The sequence below is a fragment of the Cyrtonyx montezumae genome, unplaced genomic scaffold, assembly GCF_038088225.1.
Source record: "Cyrtonyx montezumae isolate F1298 unplaced genomic scaffold, pur_monq_1.0 scaffold_42, whole genome shotgun sequence".
NCBI classification, from domain to species: Eukaryota; Metazoa; Chordata; class Aves; order Galliformes; family Odontophoridae; genus Cyrtonyx; species Cyrtonyx montezumae.
Window position 1 is genome coordinate 208786 of NW_027072048.1, and position 22116 is coordinate 230901.

At 50.9% G+C, this 22116-nt stretch overlaps 1 protein-coding gene across 1 annotated transcript in view; it reads left to right on the forward strand.

Annotated features, from left to right (window-relative positions):
- Positions 1 to 18344: 18344 nt before the first annotated feature.
- Positions 18345 to 22116, forward strand: part of ZMAT4 (zinc finger matrin-type 4) — a 35285-nt gene continuing 31513 nt past the window's right edge. The window contains exon 1 of the mRNA XM_065747161.1: positions 18345 to 18450. The gene's annotated coding sequence lies outside the window, so the exon portion shown is untranslated. The remainder of the gene's footprint in view (positions 18451 to 22116) is intronic.

Sequence of the window (22116 nt, forward strand, 5' to 3'; positions counted from 1 at the left end):
GGCAGAGCCCCTGTGCATCATGGCTTCCTTTTGTGCTCTCTTTTGTATATGGAGGTTTTTAATAATAATAATAATAAAAAAAGATGACAGCACTAAAAGAGATACGTTTGATGTAACATCGTGTTGTAGACAAGATTTTGTTTTAATGTAATTTTAGATCATTAATTTAGAATGGTGTGGCAGCTTCACATCAGAGCTGCAGCTGCTGCCTGTGCCCTCTGCACTCCCACTCAACCCCAATATGTGGGGGCTTCCAGGAGTGGACCAGCACCGGGCTGCAGTCCAGGCCCACAGCAGAATCAGATCAGCACCTGCTTCCCTGGTGTGGGTGAAAGCCTCAGATTCAGTGAAGGTGTTCAGCACTCTGCAAACAGCAAGCTGCAGCAGTGTGCTCATAGTTGGTGACTTTAGCGGTGGGTTTTGAAGTTACAGCTTACATTTATTGCCATATCTAACATCAGTTCTTTATGCTTTGTCTTCCATGTACCAATAATCTCTTAACTAAAACTGCTAAATTAATTAACAACAGTGTGATTCTCCCTCCCTGTTTTTATGGAGACGTTGTTTTCTGTCCCATATTGGTGCTGTCAGAGGTGGCTGCAGAGCAATGCAATGTGATGCAATGAGATGTGATGCTGAGGATGAATGTGCTGCAACTTTTTGGGCAAGAGGAGGGAGATGCTTCTCACAGCCAAGCCTGGCACTCTCCAGTGGCACATCCCTGCTGGAGGAGCCTGAAAATCCTCTTCCAGTGCAGCCCGTGGACTCTACAAAGAGGACTGGGGCTGTGACAGCCACGTGGGGGTTGTGCAGTGCAAGGAGCATGGCACGGAGTTGCAGTGGGCTTTGAGGACTCCACCTGCCTTATTTACTTGTGAGGCACGAGGGGAGCAGCCCAAGCTACGCATCAAATACTTTTTGAATGACAAATGTAATTGTGATGGAGAGCGGAGAAGTGGAGAGCATGGATGTTGTGCAAGTGCTCTGGAGCAGGCAGTGCCCAGAGCTGTGCAAGGAGTCTGTGCTGCTGTGGGAACCTCCCATGTGAGCACAATGCATTATAGCAGAGCGCTGCTTGCTTTTCTCATAGTATATTTTGACAAAGAAAACTGTACTTGATTGTTTTGCTTTGTTTTAAACTTGTGGTTGATATAAACACATTATGGCTTCTGTTCTCTCTCTTCTGTGATTGGAGCAAGAAAACCCCTCAATAAAATGTTCTTGTTTTTTTTTCCCTTTCTTTCAAAGTTATTTTTATTGTTGCCTTTTCCATATCAGTTGCTTTACTCATTCCACATGTCACCGACATCCAAGGGCTCAGTGCACTCTCTGTGCAGACATAGCTTATCTGCATTGCTGCCTGGCAAGGAGAAATTCAAGAGCTTAAACCATAGATCCACAGTGCTGAGACAGAGAAGTGCTGTCGGAGTGTTGCTGCTGGAGAGGCTTTATCTGTACACTAATACTCCTGTTACACACCAGCTAGCTCACACCAGTGCAAACAGAGGGAGTGAGCTCCTTACAGCAAACAACACTGTCTACAAGAATCGTCTTTGTGTTGTTTCCTAGAGAATGTTGTTGTCACTGGTCACAAGGAAATAGGCACACACCAGAAACCTCTGCCCCATTGGCCAGCCATGGCTCCAGTTCTTAGGTTATTCCAACCAGAGCAATCACACATCCTCTGAGAAATGGCCAACAGCTGTGAGCACAGCCTGGACCAGATCCTGGGAGCAGAGGGAGGTTTGATAGTGGGGAAACTGGGCAGCTCCTACTCTCCAGTGCCCCTGGCTGGGGACATCAGCAACATGGTGCCATGAGAGCAGGTAGGAGCAGCTCAAGTGTATGTGTTATGCTATCATTGGTTCAAATTCTGATTGTTATGCATTCTGTTATTCAGTGTTCACATAAATCCATTCTGAACCAAGACCTTTATGAGTTCTGCTGTGTAATAAGTTGGGCGTGATTTTCATGTGCATATACATAACTGTAAAGTAAGGTGTGTGCTTAGATCCTGCTCAGCGCTGGGGGTGCAAAGAAATACCCAAAGATGGGGGAGAGGTGCAGGTCTTTGCTGACCCTGAATGCACTTTGTTTCAGGCTCCTGTGTCCAGCTCTGAGTCTGTCTTCACAACATAAGGAGGCTGAGACTAAGGCTTGGAGATGGTTGGGGATTGCCTAGCAGTGAGTGCCCAGTGTCTGTGGGCTGTGCCCCATGGAAAACTGCTTCTAGCTTTGTGAGGGTGTAACAGCTGATCTGTCAGGACAAGGATACTCAGCCTTGCCAGCAGCCTGCCCTGGGCTTGTCTGAATCTTGCATAAAATATAATATCATCCTCTTGTGACTCAGTTTATCCTCCCAATAATGTTTATCTTATTTGCTTCAGCATTCTTTCTTTGAGTACCATCTGTTAATTGAGTTTCTGCTCTCCAGTTCATAGTTAAGCTTTAAATAAATACAATTTTCTTTCATGCTATACAAAAGTCATCTTCCATCCAACAGTTAATTTCTTGTCCTTGGCAATCAGTGTTCCTCTTTGACCCCTGCTGGGGAATGCATGGCTGGAAACTGTGAGTAATTAGGGACGATTTCTCCTGGGAAGAGCAGATACCAGCCTGCTGTGTCTGACAAGGAGCTCTATTAATGTTCTGTGGGATGGGGAGGTGATGCACCCCAGCTGCTCGGGCAGCTCGGTGACACGTCGGCAAGGGAAGTGCTTCCTGTGTTTACCTGCTCCTGGTGCAGTGCTGCTGCTGTCTGGGCACAGTGTAACAGCAGTTCCCACCAAGCCCTCCCCTGCTCTGGTGATGTTCAGCTTTGCTAGGACACATGCTGCAACCTTAGCACAGAACTGCAGCATGCCAACTGCCCCTCTTTGTGCTGGTCCTACAGGAGCAGCAGGGAGCTGTGTGGCTGTTTTCACAGTGGGGACTGATGCTTATGCCCGAACTGTAAAGAAAAGAGTGCCTTGCTGCATGTGGCCACACAAAGCGGAGACTGGGAGAGATGCACTGAGGAAAATAGAGAGTTTGTAACATCTCACGATGAAGAGCAGAACAGGAAGTGGGAAATAAATACTTCCTTTCCTTTCAGACGCTTCTGTGGAAAAAAGATCCATCAAGGATAAAGGGATGGAAAGCTTCCTGCTCCATGTGAGTGTGCCCTGAGCTGTGGGGCTGCTCTACCTCAACCTCAGTGCAGAGAAAGTCCTCCATGAGATTGAAGGAGAGAAAAATCTCCCAGGATCCATAGCAAGTGGTGTACAAGTCTCTGTTTTGAGAAGGCTCATACTCATTTTATTATCATTTCTTCTCTAGTAATCCCATCTGAGCCTCTGAGCATCCTACCTATTGGCTGAGTTGCTCCCCTGTGATAGTCTGGATGTGACAAACTCATGTTTCAGTGCCCTTTCTGGGAGCCTGGCTGCCTCCTCTGCTCTCTGCGTGGAGCTGGGAGCCCTGCAGCATGTGGCTTCCCTGGGCAGAGCTGTGCCAGGAGCTGTGGGTCGTCCTGACAGGTTGTCTGGCTGTGCTGCAGAAGCCTCCCAGTCCCTGGAAAATGAGAACTCTGTTCCAAAACCTTCCTGGCAAAGGCTGGAACCTCCTCTGGGCTGGCTGCTGGCCACAAGCTGTCCTGGTGGCAATGGAGGGTCCCCAGTGCAGGGTGACAGTGCCAGCTGGGTCATCAGCTCTGCTGCACACAGCTTCCAGGACTCAAGGAGCTGTGAGGAGCTAGCGAGTAGTCCCACTTCTCTGCCTGGAAATGCTGTCAGTAATACTTTTCTTCCTGTTGGAGATGTGTGCCAAGTCCTTGCTCTAGCAAGGGGACGTGAGAAAGCTGGGGTGCAGCTGGATGGGGTGCAGCTGGATGAACCACACCTGGGACTGCTGCTGCTGCTCAATGTGACCATCACCGAACTCCTGAGATATTAAAGTGGCTGAGAGATAAATTTGCTCAAAGGTGTTTGTCTTTGCTGGGAGAGCAAGCATGTGCACAGCTCTCACATGCAGTACTCAGAACTTCATTAAACTGCACCAGTGATGAAGTGCAATTTGCACCACTGGTGCCTTAAAGCAGCAGAGTAATTGCATCCAGCCCAGGCAATCTCCTCTGCTATTGCACTGTCAGGTTAAAACACTGACCTGGAGAAGACTGAGCATGTCTGTGGTGGTTCCAGGGTAATTCAGTGTATGGCCGTGTGTGAGGTGCTGGTGGCACCTATATTGAATGTTCCATGTTAAATGGTCTTTAAAAATATATATGAATATTGGGCTAAATGTTTATGAAAAGCTCTCCCCCAGATCAATGGTTGCCAGACAGCTGAGGGGTAATTGCACGTGATACTGCTTTAATCATTAAGCACCGAGCTGCCCGGTTGAATTACTGCAGCCCCTAACTGCCTACTGCAGTGTTTACAATTTCTTCACCATTCCCTATTCTTCCCTCTCACTCACCCTAAATGTTTATTTAATAATCCTGGAAGACCTTTTAAGCTTTCTGGGCTTAATGTTTGCTAAACACCCTGTCACTTCCACTTCTATTGAGGATTCCCGGGTTCTGCTCTGCCCCAGAGCTTTGCAGTGGGATGGGGCTGATGGGGAGGGTGGGAGCAGGCAGCTCAGTGCTCCCCTGTGCCAGGTGGGCACTGCAGAGCTCTGGAGCTGGCACTCGGTGCTGCCAGTTGGGTCATCTCCACACCACATTGCCTCCATCTCCAAGCTCTCTGTGCGCTCGTGCAGTATTAATTTCAGCAAATTCATTTTTCTTCACAAAAGCTTTTGGTTATTTGAGATTAGGGGCTGTTAGGGCTCATTGTTCCCCAAGCTGTGCCTTGTTTTGCTGTGCTGCTCCGAGCCTGGTCTGCAGGAACTTAATCTCCCCTCTCCTCTAGAGGTTCTGTTCTTAGAAAATCTGTTCTCTGCTCTTGTGCAAATTGTTGATGGGAGATAGCAGTGGGCCTTCCTGCTTCTATTTAATGTGTCAGCAGAGAAAGACATCTGCTTGCAATTAAGGTACGGCCATGCTGAAGGATTGGTGTGGTAGATGTTAAACGATAATGGGAAGTCTTTATCAATTCATAATTCCTTGTGTCATAAAAAGGAATATATTTCATTTAAAATTCCTGGCCCAGGGAAAACCAGCAGAGCAGCAAGCGCTGCGGACAGACTTGGGAACAGAGCAGAGGAATGGGAAGGATGGAAAATCCTGGGCTCATTTCTGAAATGCCATGCGTTTCTGGGTGTTGCTGAAGGAGCCAAGACTTGGCTCAGGCAGGGAGGAAGCGCGTGGCAGGGTATGCAGCCTGGGCGGGTTCAGGGCTGTATCCCATCTTGGGGGCATCTGTGGCTGTGGGCATGGGACAGGAGCCGTGGGATGTCCCCTTGGCCCCGCTGCTCAGTGACGAGCCAGTTCCCCGTGCTGAGGATGTTTGTCCCTTGCAGAAGAGGAACAGCCTGGTTTCATTTCAAGCTCCCAGATGTTGGTCATGTTACCAGCATTTCTTCCTATTGAAGCAAATTTGAAACAACTCTTTCTCTTTAAGGCCTCAGACACGAGGCATGGGGCAGCTCCTGTCTGCAGCTTGTGACCAGAGTGCAGAGCAGACCTGGGCTGGCAGGGCTGTGCCGTGGCATCGCTCCGTAACCGACTGCTCCCTCCGTGTCTGCAGGGCTCTGGGGTGGGGTGGGCTGCCCAGGAGCACCCAGACCTCAGCTGGGACACGGCTGTGGCTGTGTGGGGAGGATGACATGTTCCCAGAAACACCGTAGCTTTCCAAATCTCCACGTGGTTGTAAACCAGGTTGCAAAACCAAAGACAAAAGCTGGAATTCACTCTTATCTCAGTGGAAACTCGGACACTTGGGTTTGGAAAGAGGAATCCAGCAGGCTTCGTCTCTGCATAGGGCCGAGACACTGTAGGACAGTGATGCAGGATCCAGGAAATCTCCCCCTATCTGAAATCCGTTCATCGGGTTTCACACGCACGGATGTGCAGTTAAACTGCTGGCCCAGATGTGTGGAGCGATAGAAATTCAAAGCCTTTTTCATGAGCTCGTTGGAAGATCATTAACGAGCAATTAGTTTGCTAAGTGCTTGGCCGCAGGGCTGCTTTATTTCCCCTTCCCCTCTAAAGGCGGTAGCAGCTTTGCTGGGCTCGAGGTGCGATTCCTCTCAGCCTCCCGACCCCGGGAGCTGTGCTGGGATGCACGGTCCTGGGGTGCATGGTCCCCCGGGGCGGAGCGGGCTGGCGGTCTCTCCCTGGCTTGGAGCATTGCATTATGTAAGATTGAGTTTGATTTGTTCCCCCTTCCTCTGATTTTTAGTAGCTGTCAGTTGCTACCAACGCGAGGCACTGATTTTTTTTTTTTTTTTGGACGCATGAGTTCAGGCTCTTTAATCATTTCCAAATGCCTTCCTCTAAAGGCTATATTGTTTCAGCGTTCAGCCACTAATTTTTTGAGATCTCTGAAATAAGACTCTGCCCTTGAACATGTGCCGGAGTGTTGTTCCTTTGCACTGCCTTTAAAATATATACATGTGGTTTAATTCAACGCAAGGACCGGAGGGGACGTTTTTCCACCGTTCCCCCTCCCCTTTTTCTTTGGGACGGTACTTGCCAAACCACTGAGCTCTGTGCCAGCGGCAGCCCCGAGGATGATCCCAAATGCATCTGTAGGTTAAAAAGCGTTTGCAGTGCGGCCCAGAGCCATTGCATCTCAATGCAGGACCTGCGGAGCGTCCGCCGTCACCTGACGGCTGAGGACAATGCCACTGCTGCTGGGATGAAGGCAACAAAGAAGTGAAACTCGATGTGCTTGCACCTAAGGGCTTTTTTTCTCTTTGCTCTTTCCGTGCTGCATGGCGATAAAGCGAACACAAGGCAGGTCCTGCTCAGGTTCACAGAGCAGATGCTGGCAGCTGGTGTTGGAAAAGCAGAAATGCTGTGAGCCAGACAAGAAATGGCAGCGCCCCTCCGAGAGCAGACGTGGAAAATCGCTGCTGTGTCGAAGCAGTGGGATATTAGGATTCGGAAAAGGGCAATGAGAGCGGAGGAAAAGGGCGGGGCGAAGGGAATGGTGTGGCTGAGCACCCGGAGGAGGCAGAGAGGGTGAGAGGTGAGCACGGAGCCAATGCTCGGCGCTGGTGGGGCTGGAGCTGTGCTACGTGAGCAGGCAGTGCCATGGCAGTGCCACCCAGCTCGTTCTCTGCCCACGATCACGGCTGATGCAGTACTACAGCGAGGAGACTTCCCAGCAGCAGCACTGACAGCCCCCGGCCGGGCTCCCTTAGGAATATGTTTTTGTTGGCAGCCATAAATCCCCCGGGACTCAGATGATGGTGGAGGTATTATGAGTCTGGGCTGCTTTGTGTATAAAATCCGCGCCACGTTGATTTGTGATTCACTGGCATAATTATTTCCGTTCGGCATCACCGGCCTGCTTACAAAAATAAAGTTAAGTAAATATTTAATGCGACTTTAAAAACAAAAATAAAAAAATACAGAGGCAGAAGGACAGCACTAGGCGTCACAGCCCGCCAGCTCCCTGCAGGGCCCAGGAGCATCAGATCCAGTCGGTTCGTGTCGATCTTTTCATCGGTGATTTCACGGGAAATTTTCTCCATCAATTAGCTGGGACTGGCGGCTCCCCCCCTCGTGGGCTCCGAGCGAAGAGCGTTCGCCGTCCGCTTTCCCCGTGGTTCGCTCCCGCACCGCTCTCCGGGCCCTCGAGGATGCGGAGGGCGGTGGGGGGGTCGCGGCCGAGCCCCGCACGCGGGCTGCGGGTGCCACCTGGCGGCTCCGCTGCTGCCCGCACCCCCACCGCGTCCTCCGGCGTAGTCCGCTGCCGCTGCGGCCGCGCGCACGGAGCGCGTACCCGCGAGCTCCTGGCTCCGCACGAGCGGTTGCTCTGCCCGTCGAGGAGGGAGGTGCGCGCTCTGTCGGATGCTGGTGATAATCGGCTTTAACCGAGCGCAATTTCAAACCACCAAAGGGTTAACGTGAACGTCTCTGTATCCATTCCTGCAAAATGACCTCTGCAGGACCCGCCCGGCGATGCAGCTATCTTGTCTCCGTGCTCTAGGAGCTGCTTATCCTGAGCCTGACAGTTGGCTGCTGTCTCCAGACACTTCCGTGGCAGATGGTTTTCGTTATCATCGCTATGTGGTACCTCACCTGCTCTGTGATCTTGGCGCAGCAAGCTGCTGGGAGAGCGAAGGAGCACCACGTGCTGTCCCTGCAGGCTGGGCAGCAGTCCTGCACTTGCTGTCATCATGGGAGGAAACTTCTGATGTCGCTCCTCTGAGCGCTGCACTGGCTCATGCCAGGTCTAAATTTGTCCCAGTGAATGAGAAACGCCTGCAGGAAATGCTCTTCCTTCCCCTCTGTGGCACAAGGGGTACACAGGATCGTGCAGTTCATTAGGAGGTGGCTTCCAGGAATTAGATCCCAAAGAAGACCCACGGCACAACCAACACCCTTGGAGACAGAATCCAGAGTCTATTTGTTCAGGTTAATTGTCATGCATTTGCAGCCAAATTCATTTTTTAGCTGCAGAGTGCACAGAGGGAGATGATTTCCCACCTCAGTGCCCAGGGGCTGTGGCTGGAAAGGGCTCTGCTGTCCAAGTGAAAGCTGGATGCAAGCTAAGGGGAAACAGATGGTTTCAAGATCAAGCCCATCACATGGGGGAGAAGCCAAACTGCTGATGGATGGGGCAGTGTTTAGCTCAGGCGTGGGGCCAAATGCAGTGCTGTCCTTAAACTGCAGGACTCAAAAAACAAACTCTTGCTCAGGTCCTGAGTGGTCCAGCTGTAAAGACAGTAAAACAGTGCAACTGGAGCAGCATGGGGTGCTCCAATGGTGGACTGCACCATGTCTGTTTTAAGAGGCTGAGCAAGGTGCTCAAGATACTCAAGTGAGTAGGCAACCAGCCAGGTCCTTCTAGCTCCAGACTGCTGAGCAGCAGCTGTATGGCTGCACTGTGGCCCTGGATTTCATGGTGTCCTTTTGGAGCATGGGAACTGGCTCTGGAGGAACAGTTGCACATGGGACGTGCTGTGTATAGCAGATGTTACACCTGAGATGTACCCTGCAGCAACGAGTCCTTTGTGTGTTGCTGCAGAAGGGCTACTGTGAAGGCATACAGATGGGAGCGTGATTCCAAGGAGAGAGAAGCAATTTCTTAATTCAGTGCAGAGCCTGGTCATCTTCCCACTGCCCACATGCCAAAGCAATTAGTGGGCACAGGGCTGTCTTCAGCTGTGGCAGAGCACACGAGAGATATGTGATGCTGATTGGGTGGGGAGTGCTGACAGCAGTGTACCTCATTTGCAAGAGGAAAGGGGATTGCAGCAGCATGTGATGTGTCTGGCTGCTACAGAGGTGGAATGGAGCCACAGGGAGGCAGAGGTGCGTTGAACCCCATCTTGCCTGGCTGGGCACGTGGTGACAGATGCCCGAGTTGAGTGGTGGGGCTGTGGTGTGGAGCCAGGACTTGTGCTTGCTCAGCAGTATGCTTCACTCCCAGCTGCAGAAAATCTGTGAGAGGAAATTAGATTTAAAATGGTTCTGCCTAGCTCTAGGGAGAAGGCTGGGATTGAGGGAGGGCTCACTCATCACCAGCTCATTTAATGTGGAAACCCAAGCCCCAGGAGCCCTGTGCTCGGGGGCAGCCCTCTGCAATTGGTCACCTGTACAAATGCAGCAGCAGTGATTTGGCACTTGTGGAAGAGCATTGTGCTGTGCCCTGAATCCACATCCAAACTGGGACATTTTGATTATTTTTAGTGTTACTTACGAAGCATGCCCTATATTCCCCCCGGAGGGCTGAACCTGAGGTATCACTTACTTTTGGAGGTGGAAACGCTTTGTTTCTGTAAGGTCTCTTGATAGAATTGTGTTGTGTTTACATCTGCATTTTTCACCTATAACTTGGCACGTGTGTCATACAGAGAAAGCAAGCTTTGTGCTTGAGAAAGCGTACGGTGTGGGGCAGGGATATCCCTCACTGAAGCAGCCTGGGGGGGTCACAGTGGGGCTGCACGTGGATGCTCACAGAACATACGGGCAGCTGACATCTCAATCCATTTCCAAGGCTCACGGCCATCAGCTCCCTTGCCCCCCAGACGTGTGTGTTTTATGCACCGTGCATAAAAAGGCAGATATTGCACAGGGTGGAATGTGTTGGAATCGGCACTTTGCAAAATACACACTCTGCTGGAATGTGCTAACATCCAGCCTGTGCAGAAGGGCAATTAACTCTATTTATGCTCATGAGACTGAGTCGAAAACTGGCTTCAGAAAGCAACTTGCTCACATAAAAGGGCTTTATAATCATTACACTAACGTATTTCTTCTGAAAGCATTTTCAGTTTCTTAAACAGTTAGGATATTTATAAAATACGGCATAAATTACTACATATTTTTTTATTCACACTGATTACACAACCTATAATTATACTTAAGCCTCTTATTTGTGTATCATGGCAGCATTAAGAAAAGCTCTGCGATTTGTCTGCGTGTTATTCTTTCCAAATAGCAGAGGGCTGCAGTCTCTCCTCTCCTTTAGGAGAATGATCGTGGTTGTGTGCCCAAACAGCAGTGCTCCAGGTGTCCGCTCCCCTGCCAGCTCTGCACAGAACATACAGACAAAGGTTTGCAATTTATTGTGCCAGGTAACATTCAGCTTTATGCTGCTTGGGCTGCAAACACTGTGTTGACAGCCAGCTTTCTGCAATAATTCACTCACAGGAAAATATTTTCCTGGATCCCTTCTGCCTGCTGTCAACCAGTGCTGGGGTAACTGAACTCGGCGCTCCCTTCGGCCGTGGTCCTGCAAACACTTGGGGTCCTCTGATGAAGTCAGGGATGCGACCACGTCCTGGCTGCTGAGGGCTTGCACGGGGTCACAGCCTCCCTGCTGCTAAATAGGGAAAACCAAGGATGGGAGCAGAGCAGGTGGGTGCCCCTGGGGATCCATCTGTGTCTGCTCTGTGCAGCGTTGCTCTGCTCTGGTTATGCAGTGATGTTGTACATAAGCATGTTAATGCCTTTTAAGGGATTTTGTATCCAGGCAAGGACTGCAGAAAGGAGGCAAAGAAATGTCTGCTTGCCTTGCTTCGGTTTCCACCATGCCTTTTCTGAACACATGCAAGGAAGTGTAGGGGTTAAGGAAGTGGAGCTCTGGAATTTCAATACATAAAGGAACTCCCTTGCAGTGGATAAGGCTGTACACAGCTTTCCTTGTTACGCCTGACAGATGTGCAACAATAGACAATGAGTCAAAGTGGGGAGCCAGAGCAGAGCTAAGGAAAAGCTGCTGAGAATTACTGGTGCGGGTGGGTGAGCGAAGCCCTCCTATAGCACAGCATTGTTCTCCTGCTGTAAATCTCAGCTGAAATATGAATACCAGGCTTCCAACGACTTCCCAAAGCTGGAATGTGCATCATCAATAACTGAACCCAACGTGCCCTGCACAGAGCCCTATTTATCACTTTTATGCTGAGCCATGAAATCCCCACGCTGTGAGGTTGGGGTGGGAGTCTGTTCCCACTCACGGTGGAGCTGGGGCCAAGAGCAGGATTTTCTCTCAGAGCAGCTCCTGCATCCTGGAAGGTGCAGCTCCAGTGAATAACCAACCCAGTGACACTGAATGTTATTTTTGCTCTTCACCCCATGCAGTTGGAGGCGTGTTTGCTCTCTCAGATTTCTGCTGAGAGCTTTCAGTGGATAATTCTCGCTCCGTAGCTGTTCACAGCATGGTGACCATTCCCAGGTGGCAGTCTGGAACTCATACTGTGCTGGCAAGTTGGAAGCTATTGTTTCCCTCCTTGCTAGAATGGCTGCACAAGTCCAAACACAGCATGGGCAATGGATTTTTCTTGTTCTATTTATGACTAAAATTTTGCATTGTTCCTGCTGACCCCTCTGTGCTCCAAACGCCTTTCCTGTGAAACTGGTTCTTTCCTTCTCAGAGGATCTGTGAGATTGGGAGGGGAGAGTTACACAGTGAGGGAACTGCAATCCCCCTTTGCCCTCATTTCTTCCCAAGTGGTTGTTCTGTTCCATGTGCAGATGAAACACTACATCTGATAACTCATATATATGGGAGAAGACACATCAGCCCCATGGACAGCTTGACTGATCCTTCCAGCACAGTTACCTACCCACATCTGAGCCTCAAGGCTCCTCAGTGTCTGTGGTTGCACCTTTTCTGTCTCACCCGGGCTCCTCCTCAGTGCCCGTGCACCAATCCCTCAGCTCTGCAGGCTGCGTTTGGCACAGGCTGAGGTCCTCCTGGAAAGAAGGCCATTGTCCACCCACTCAGATGGTCCACAACTGTCCCTCCCTACATTTGAGGTCCCTGCTCTTTCTGTCAGAGTGGCTGGGACACGGAGGTCCATCTCTTTCTTGAGCATCTCATAGTATGTGAACGGGCAGGATTCAGGCAGGAGATCCGTATTGGTTTTGTGCAAGTATCAGATTACAGTCTGTAATTTCACAACTAAATTAAGAGGAGATGGGGACGGCAACATGCAGAATGTGAAGGTCATTGTTGGTCAAGTAAAATTTCTTCAGCTCTGCCTCAGAAAAAGCACCACCGTGTTTCCCAGAGTGGCACAGACGCTCAATTCGCTGCTGCTTTCAGTGCTGGGACGGAGCCCAAGCCGCGTTCCGCGCAGATCGCCGTTTTTGGTGCACGGGGAGTTTCACTCCTCCCGCTGCCCGCGCCGCACCCCGGTTCGGAGCCCAACCCGGGCCCCACGCGTGGGGTTCCGCTGCTCCCGGTGGTTCCCCGGCCCCGTGTCCGCTCGCTCCCGGAGCCGCGCGGTGGCGCGGTTCGCCCACGAACGCGGGGGGGTCCGAGAGCGGCTCCGGTGCTTCTAAAGTCCTCAGCTCGGGGCCTTTTTTACTATTTATTATTACTATGATTAAATCGCAAATCCCGAGAGAATATCGGCAAGATTAATTTGTCCGAATTTCTGCATTCTGAAGTCAAGATGCTTGAAGCAGCTCTTCGCGAGCCCTGGATAATAATGTGCAAAAGGATTTATGCTGAGAGCGCAGCGATGCTGCTTCTGGGCTTTGCACACGTCCTGTTTGCTGTATCAGGGGCAGCAGACAGCGGCTCCAGCCCGACCCAACAGGACGGTGCCTGTCTGTGGCACAGCCCATCTGGGCTACGAGCTGCTCCCCGGGGCGGCCGCAAATGCAGTCCAAAATAAAACGAAAAACAAAAAGCATGTTGCGTAGGCATTGCGTATCAATCCAAGACCCTGTGAAAAAGGGAGGGCAGCCTGGAGATGTGCTGTGATTTTGCTCCTTATTTAGCCCATGTGTTGTTTCTCCTCAGCTGTCTCTGATACGAATGTGCTCTTAATCTCTTGTTGGAGAGCAGGCTATCATAGCAAAATTCACTAAGCTATGGGGCCAGCAGCGAGCCTTGATGATAATTTAAATTAGGAACCTGAGTTGTAACCCGAGAGCGACGGCTATAATTAGGGAGGCAGCAATTTCCCCATGACCTTTTATTTCTAAAGTGTTTTAAATGGACCGCTCTCATCCCCGGAGCTCCCTCCTCTGTGGGAGCTCCTAATGTGGGTCACAGCTCTGCTGTTTGCAGGTGGCGTGGAACAGAATCTGCATTTTGTTTTTCAAAGTGAAAGTGTCTTTGAAATATGGTTTTGCATCTAATGCAGAATGTAATAAAAAGACTTTAAAGAGCTGCTGATGCCTCGTGGAAAAGTGAAAAACGTTTTGTTGAGAAACAATTCTGCTGGGCTGTCTTATCTGCTCTTCCCTTTGCTCATTTTTGATAGCAAGGGGCACTATAAATAAATATACATCCTTATACATAAAAATGAGAAACCTTGGCAACCAAACAGGGGTTGGTTGTTTTCCTCGTGTTTGGTTGCTTTGGCCAGGGGAGATGTAACTCATCAGCTGGAAAGCTGTTCCTACAGCTCCTGGTCCCCCAGCGTTCCTTTACCCCTAACAGAGCAGCCCGAGGTGCTGTCTGTGGAGCTGATAGAATTGTTATCCTGTGAGACCTTAAATGAAACCTGACAAAGACCAGGATTTCTGCTGCAAGAATTGCCTTGTATTGTTTCCAGATGGCTGGACAGAATAACTTGTCTGATCCCTTCCCCTCTGATAGCTCTTGCAGAGGAACGCAGGGGCTGCCACGAGCTGCTGAAACGTGAGCAGCTGTGCAGCAGCACAGGGATCGGCCGTGGCAGTGCAAGATGTGGAAAAGGCTCCTTTCCAGGAGGTCAGAGTGAGCAGCTGCCTCGTAAACAAGGAGGGCCAATTTATACCCAAGGGTTAATTGGGAAGCTGATATGGAACAGCTCTCCTGCATATGCAGAGAAAGCCATGTGAGATGGAAAGAATCACAGATAGTGTTTGTGCAAGCACAGCAGTGAGGTGCCTCTCAAAGCTGTTAAGGCTCCTTCTCGTAAACTTAGAGCAGGCATGGATTCCTGACGTCCTCTTTAATATTAAAGCACATCCTTCTTCATTTGCAGAGCTTGTGACTTGAGATTCCTTGGAACTGTGAGGTGATGCAGAATGCAGTGCAGAGTGGGCTCAGAATGCTAAGCCCACTGTCACCAGCTGATGTGGTATAATTAGAAAAGTCATTAATCCTTGCTCAGTAGTGCTACAAACTATGTATAGCTGGGCAGACACGCAGTGCCCTGCAGTACATGGCCAGGGTGGGTGGGAAATGGCTCATGTTGCCATGCACAGTGCAGAACCCACATCAGACACTGATGGTGCCCTGGAGCTGTGGGAAGTCCCCAGTGCTGCCTTCAGCTCAGCAGAGCAGTGCCTGTGCTCTGTGCTGTGCACACAGTTTGCCCGGATGATAAAAGGTGACCTCGGAAATTGCATTTCCAAATACCATCTCCTGTCTGAGCAGGATGGCATTGTTCCCAGTGTTTCAGGCTGGGACTGCCTGGGGTTCTTTGTTTAAGCTCCCTGGGTGCTGCAGATCTTATGCACAGAGCTGAGGATGCTCTGCCAGAGTTGGGGCTCAGGGAGTTCAACCTTCTGTTATCTCTCTGGATTAAAAACTATGGTTGAGGATGAGCTAACTAAACCAGAGTAAACTATCCTGGGACATCCCACCAGCATATTTAACAGTGTTGGACGGTCAGCTGCTCCCTGTCTCCTGGAGATGAGTTTCCAGTTCAGGCAGAGCTTGCTGCGATGCACTCTCAAACTAGTGCACGTATGACTGTGCCTTTGCCTAAAATTTCTTACCTTCTTAACCCCTCCATGCTTGCCAGCTCAGAAAACAGAGCATGGATAGTACAGAATAGCCCAAAGAAGAGAAGGTAAGCAATGAGCACCGAGTAGAGCAGCAGATGTTGCTGCAATACACAGCAGAGCACCATCCATCTTCTCTCCAGTGTTCTCTCTGGGTGTCCTGGACAGCAGAGCATTCCCACACGCCAATTGTTTCACTGGAATGTGAGAGATTTTTGAATTGCAATGTAAAACTCCTTCCAGAGATTCCCCCTCTGTCTGACAAGGTGACCTACACCTCACTGGCCCCAGTCACGATGTGCTCAGGCAGATCGTGCCGTGTCCATTGGCATGCTCTGCTGTGCAGGCATTGAGCTGTGGATGCCCCACGAGCTTGGCCTTCTGAAGTAAAGAGCAGCTGCTGGTACTTGGGCTGTTTTCCTTCCATCCAGTGCCTCTGCCACGCCCCTTGATTTGTGCAGAGTTGCTTATAAACAAAATGAGCCATCGCTGTTCAATGGCACAGGCAGGGGTGCAGCAAAGAGAAATGAGAACAAGGAGACAGTGCCCGCTGAGGGGATGGGCTGGCTCTGTCCAGATGGGCTTACTTTGAGGGGCAAAGTGCCCTTGTGCTTGCTCATGCAGTGCTGTGCTCTCCTCTTGCTGCAGGCACCACAGTCTGCTCAGAGCCACTGGGGGGGAGAGAACCCAGCCTGAGCTCTGCTTTGTTCTGTGCCTGCAGTAGCCTCTCCCTCTTTGGAGAATGAGATATTAAAGAGTTTTTGGGAATGATCAAACCCTTCAGCTTCACTACTGTGATTAATCAATCACAGCTGTTGTTTTTGTGCTCTGTATTATGAGGCATTTCAGGTTGTTCTGCAATTAGTCCAGTTCAGGGCTAGTAAACACATTCCTAGGCCCTGGCAGTGCACTGGGATGGAGCAAAACTGAATTTTCCAGGGCTGTGCTTTGGTCTGAGCCAAGGCTGTCCAAACCCATCAGGGAGAACTGTGGTGAGCTCTGCCTTTTTGCTTGGCACCAAGCAGAGCAGTGCAGCATCACTCAAGTTTGCTGTTATCATCTGCAAAGGGAATTCTGCTGGCAGGCAGCTTTGTTGGAGAAACGGGTTAGGGGGCTGGCAGTGCGGAGGAGATTTAAGGGATCCCTCTTCCCTGGATAGCAGCTGTGACGTCACAAGCAGTGTCTGACCTGCACCTCTCAGCAGGTGGCAGCTCTGAGGAGTTTGTGTTAGGTTTGGATGCTTGGATGCATGGCTTAAAAACTCAGGATGCTTAGTTTTTAAGGCTTATAAATGCTAAGGAGCATTTGCAGCTAAAGAGCCAGGCAGGGAGCATCACAGCTCAAACACTTTGTACAAGTATTACTGTCAGAGGGAATGTAAAAAAAGTGGTGAGGTCTTCTGGGTGATTTAAAGACCATCTCACACAGAAGTGAATTTTCCAGTCACCCAGCAGCAGAAGTGCAGCAGTGTGGCTCAACCTGATTCTCGCACAACCAAAATCCCTTGGTTTGTGTATGGGAACTGTTGAATCACGGCCTGAACCACTGACTGGTACCTGAGGTGAGCACCGAGTCAGCCACAGGGCCATAGGTGAAGGTGATGTACCTGTGTGATTGGAAGGGGTGGAGCCTGGCTCCACCTCTCCCAGACCCCATTTAAGGGTGGACCACCACCAGGGAAGGCTCTCTTCTCAAAGATTCCTCCTGTGGAGTCAATAGTGAGCCTATACCATCACAAAGGTGATCCACTCTCTTTTTCTGGCTGCTTGTACATAAGCCTACTGAAATTATACCATCTTCTGTACTATTTTCATTGAGTACCATTCTTGAGGGTTATTTGCTATACAGTTTGGAACCTTTGCACCCCAACTTTGAGAGTGATTCTGTCCTGGTGTGCCCGCAGGAAGTGTTTTTAGCTTCTTGAGGCATTTTGTGCAGAAATGAGAGTCATAGTGTTCTCTGAGCGTCACCATAACATCGTTGTGCATCTGAAGAGATCTGGTTTTACATATAAATCAAAATAGTAACGGATTTCTGATATTTTTAAAGTGTGTTTTCTATGTCTCCTAATTAATTGGCCTACGAAACACAAAAGGAATTATCACAGCATCAAAGAGAATATTTATGAGCTGCTGAGAAGGCGGAGGGATAAGCAGCTGTTTGAGGACTATCCTTGGCTCTCTGATCCTCTCCCAAACCAAACAGGTGGGGCTCAGTCAGACAGAGCTGCAGGTGCTGTGAGCATCCAGGACTGCTGGTCACCCACCAGGCACCGCCCGAGGGTCTCAGGGGGGTGGAGGGCAGCTCCTGGCCCCATTGCATCTGCTTCAGCTGGGACTCACGTGCAGGCACAGGCAGTGCTGCCAAGTCTGCCAAACAGGGACAGAAATGCTCGGTGGAACCCAGCCAGTCCTCAGCGTCTTTTTTTGTTAGGAACAGAAAGGAGGGCGGAGAGACAACGTCTCTGAGGCTTTGTGCTGGCAGAGAAAAGATGCAGGAGATTGTGCCTGTGTTCACCGTGGTGCCCAGGTTTTTCAGCCTGAGCTGTGAGCTGGGTGTGCCTGGAAGATGCTCCTCACAAAAGAATGAATGCTCGCTCTCCCTTCCAGATTACTTTGTTCAGAAAGCTGTGTTTAGTGTAAGCCTGACTGTGCATTAGAGTCCCAGGTTTGTGTGCACAGTGCTGCATTAGGCATTGTCCCCTCACTGCATGTGGTTTGCAGGGCTCTGCACCCCCTTGGTTTCTCCTTCCCCTATTTGTTGCAATGCTCTCATCTGCCACTGGCCTTGAGCATATGCTCCTTGGCTCCTGCATCCTGTTGGCCCTGCCTGAAGGAACCTGTGACAGCTCTTGGTCTGGGGATGAACCCATCCCCTTGTAAACTGCTCTCCTCTGGTTACTGCTCAGGGAAGCTCCCGATGGTCTCAGGAGCTGGAGCTGGAGGGAGGCTGCCGGGGCCAACGCAGCCTTGCAGAGCACCACAGAGCCAATCGCTGCTGCTAGGGGTGGAGCTGGAGCTCCAGCAGATGAAACCGAGTGCCTTTCGAGCACAGTTGGTCTGGGCGACTGAGAGATCTGTTTGTGGGGAGAGGAGAGCTGGGACTGCGGCTCCAACGCGCTCCTATCCCAGCAGCACCGCAGGAGCGGCCGCTACCCTCCGCACATCAGCGACGCGAAGGTACTGCCCCTCCTCTCGGCTCTTGTGCTGCTTGTTGCTTGATTGCTGCTTCGAGTTGGAGGAAAGTTTATGGGGAAATCAGCACTGTGCAGTGGCAGCGCCTGTCTGAAGGCGGTGGGAGGGATGAGCGGTGGTGCTGGGATGCGGTGCCGGATGGATGGGGCTGCTGGGGTGGTTTTGGTGCTGCTGCCGTGGCACAGCCTGCATGCGGGGCCCGGCAGCACTGCTGTGCTTCCCCTGTGCTGTGCCAGAGGTCAGAAGTGGCCAGTGCACGTTGTGTGCGACCTGGAGCCTGTCGGGTGCCAGGATGCTCTCCAGTGGTGCTATGGAGTGCAACATCCACCTGTTTGCAGGTGGCCAGAGTCGAGTTGGTGCCTCAGTGGGGACTTCACCCTGGTTGGTCAGCAGAATTGAGGGATGCTTTTACCGAGTGGGCTTTGTGCAGGCTTTTCCCTGCTCAGAAAGCAAGCTCCTTGGACTGCAGACGTGATGCAGATTCAGGAAACCAGCATATCATCTCTGCTGCTCTTAAAGTTTGGGGAACTTCCCAGGCCAGCACTGCTCTGAGACCAAAAGCAGGTTTTGGGGAGGTAGCTGAGCAGTGGGACGGCCGCCCCTGGCCAGCCCTGAGCGGGGCACTGCTGAAGAGCCCTCAGGGAAAGCAGCAGCAAAACTGCAGCAGCTGCTGGCGGGGGGGCTCGGTGTGCTCCTGGGGCCGGCTGACCCCACGTGTTGCACCGGAGCTGTCCGCAGGTCTGAGCCTCAGCACAGCTGTCCTCATGCAGTGTGAGCACTGCCATTTGAGCAGACTGAGAGCTCTCCTGTGATGACTCCGGAGACATCTGAATAGCTGTCGATTCCTATCCGTGGACCGGCAGCACCTGACCAGGAATGTGCCCGAGTGCTGCCCTTCAGGCAGCCACATGCTCCTTTTCCGTCCCCCGTGACCTTAGTGTGCATGACTGGGTGCAGAATGAGATTTGCAAAGCCTGGAGTAGGCAGTTAAAAATCCTCAGTTTGCATTTTCTGCAGGAGGTTGTGCTGCTGGCTCTTGCACAAAGCACGTGCTGTCCAACAGTAAAACACAAACGGGCAGCTCTGAGCCGTGGGGTGCAGCAGGGTGCAGGGCAGGAGGAGTTCAGTGCATGGGAAAGGGGCGGTGAGTGGGGGTCTCCTTCTGCTATCCCTGCTACTGCAATAGACAATTCTGTAAGAGGTATTTTGATAAAGGTTGCTAGACAGTGACTCATCTCCCATAGGAAGGGACAGGATGGGGAGAAGCGCAGGAGCTTTTAAGGGTGAAACTGGAAAATGGGTCTCCCCCAACATTTGATCTGAAGCAGTGAGAGCACAGCTCTCTCCCTCCTCCCATAGGAGAAGACCCATCAGACAGAAACCCCGTGATCTTGGTGCCCCTGCACCTGCTCTGGTGCCTTCTGCATCCCTCTCCCTGGGGTGAATGCTGCCCAAAACCTAACTTGATTTTCTGACTCCCCAAAACCGATTTCTTCTGATCAGTCTTAGTCACTTCTGAGTCACTCCAAGTAATTAATCCCTGTTCCCACATAACAGTTAGTGCCTCTATCTGTACCTGCCCAGCCTGGGTGTGAATGTTTTCAGAAGTCACTTCACTTTGCTCTGTGCTGCTTTGTTGTAACTTTCCTCCCAGTCCTCCCTTGGGTTTTCCTGCCCTGCTCTGCTCTTCCTGCTGTGCAGGAGCCATGGAGAGCCCTGAAGAGCTGGAGTGCTGCATCTCTGCTTCCTCAGGTGTGCTGCGGAGCACATCCACCCAACAGGATTTTTTTAACAACTCATGGCATTGCTGACTGACCACTAACCATTCTTGAAAAGGTTTCCTCAGTACAGGGAATTGTTTTGTTGATATCTGATATCTGCCAGGACCTGTTTTGTCTGCTGCTTCCCATTTGCAGGGACACTGGTGCAGCTGCTGATCCCCACTGTTGTGACACCTCGCTCTGATACCTGCACAGCACTCTGTGCACAGAGATTTCCTTGGGAGCGTGTGGCCAGGCCAGTCTCCTTGTGGGTTTACCTTCCCTCTGCTTTGGGACAGGTATGCAGCGAGGCCAGCGCTGCCAGGTCTTGTCTGAGTGCTGTGCCCTATCTGGGTTAAACTCCCAAGGAGCAGAGTGGGATGTGAAACCCAGAACCACACTGGGAGATCAGAACTGGGCCAACTTTCTAGGCCAAAACCTGGCCACAGATGCTCCCACGGGTGGATTTGGGCACAGAAATGGGTACATTTCAGCTGTCTTTCTAATGGCACCATATAGAAGTTTAATTATTCTTTACAACCTGTGCAAAATGCCCTTTGCTGGCAGGAACAGGAGCTGCATGGTGTTGAAAGGACCTGTCCTGGGAACAGCAGCAGCTTCAGGAAACAAAGGGAAGATTTTCCTTCGTGCCATATTACCACCTCTGCAGTGAGATTTACTGTGTTTGCATCTACAGAGGAAGGTTTAGCAGAGGAAAAACCTTCTGTGTTGCTTTTGCAGCTTTGACCTTCAGGCAGCCTGTGGATGAGCCTGGAGAGATGCGGGCTCGGGGGGAAGCTGCATCTCTGCCTCTTTCTTTCAGTTCTTCTGTAATTTCTTGGGCACTGTGTTGGCACCAAGCTCAGTGTCCCCTGTCCCGTGGTGAAGGACATGCAGATCACTCTCCCCAGACTTTCCAGTGCGGTCATGTGGCACTGAGGGTGCTGGAAGTCCCCCATGGTCAGGATACAGCAGGGTCTGATGCCCAAAGGCCGTCCTGCTCCTTTTGCAGCACACTGGAGCAATTTGGGTAAGAGAGAGCTTATTTCTAGGCAGTGTAAAAAGTGAAGAGGAATTAAATACTTTTTTGTATGGACCGTGGCCTTTGTAGAAGTTGTACATAGGAAATATACCTTGTCTATGGTCACTCTTGCTCTGCTCTCTGCTTATGCCTGCCCACCTGGTCCGTGCAGGAGAACGTCTGGGTCTGTGTGATCCTGGTCACCTTGCAACAGCCGCATGGAGAGGTTTCTGTTGCCACTGCCTTTGCTCCTCATTCTGCTGACAGCTGCAATTCCCCCGAGCTCCGAGGTGTGAATGCTTCTACCTGCCACCACCGTCTGCTCCTGCAGAGCAGGGGGATGGCATTTTGCGGGGGCTGTGGGGAGCTGTGACGCTCGCGTTGTGTTTTATTAATTAGAAAGAAATGAAGTTGCAGAGAGATCAGATTTTGAGAAAGACCCTGAGTCCCAAAATGCTCCCAGAGGATAGATCCCTAATTGCTCTCTAATTGTATTAGGATTTAATTTGTTGTTGTTTTTACTGTAATGTTCCCACTTTTCTTGACAGTTTGTTTTGTGCCATTAACTGGGAATGGCTGGAGATGAATATTCTCAATATTACAACTTGTCTGTTGTGCAGTGCCTGGTGGCTTTGTGCCTCGGTGTGCCCATGGGAGATGTGCCTGGTTGCTGGGCTCTCCCCCTGCAGATCACATACGTGTGTCAGTGCGTGCACTTGTCCATGGTCCTGGGTGCGATGGAGCTGCATGTGCGCCTTCAGGAAGGCGATAGCAACGCTGGAGAGCTGCAGTGTGAACTTGAAACTGCTCCTCAATTTGATCCAGCTGCTTAAAACCAGTGGGTGGACTTGTGGCAAAGTGAGACGGGTA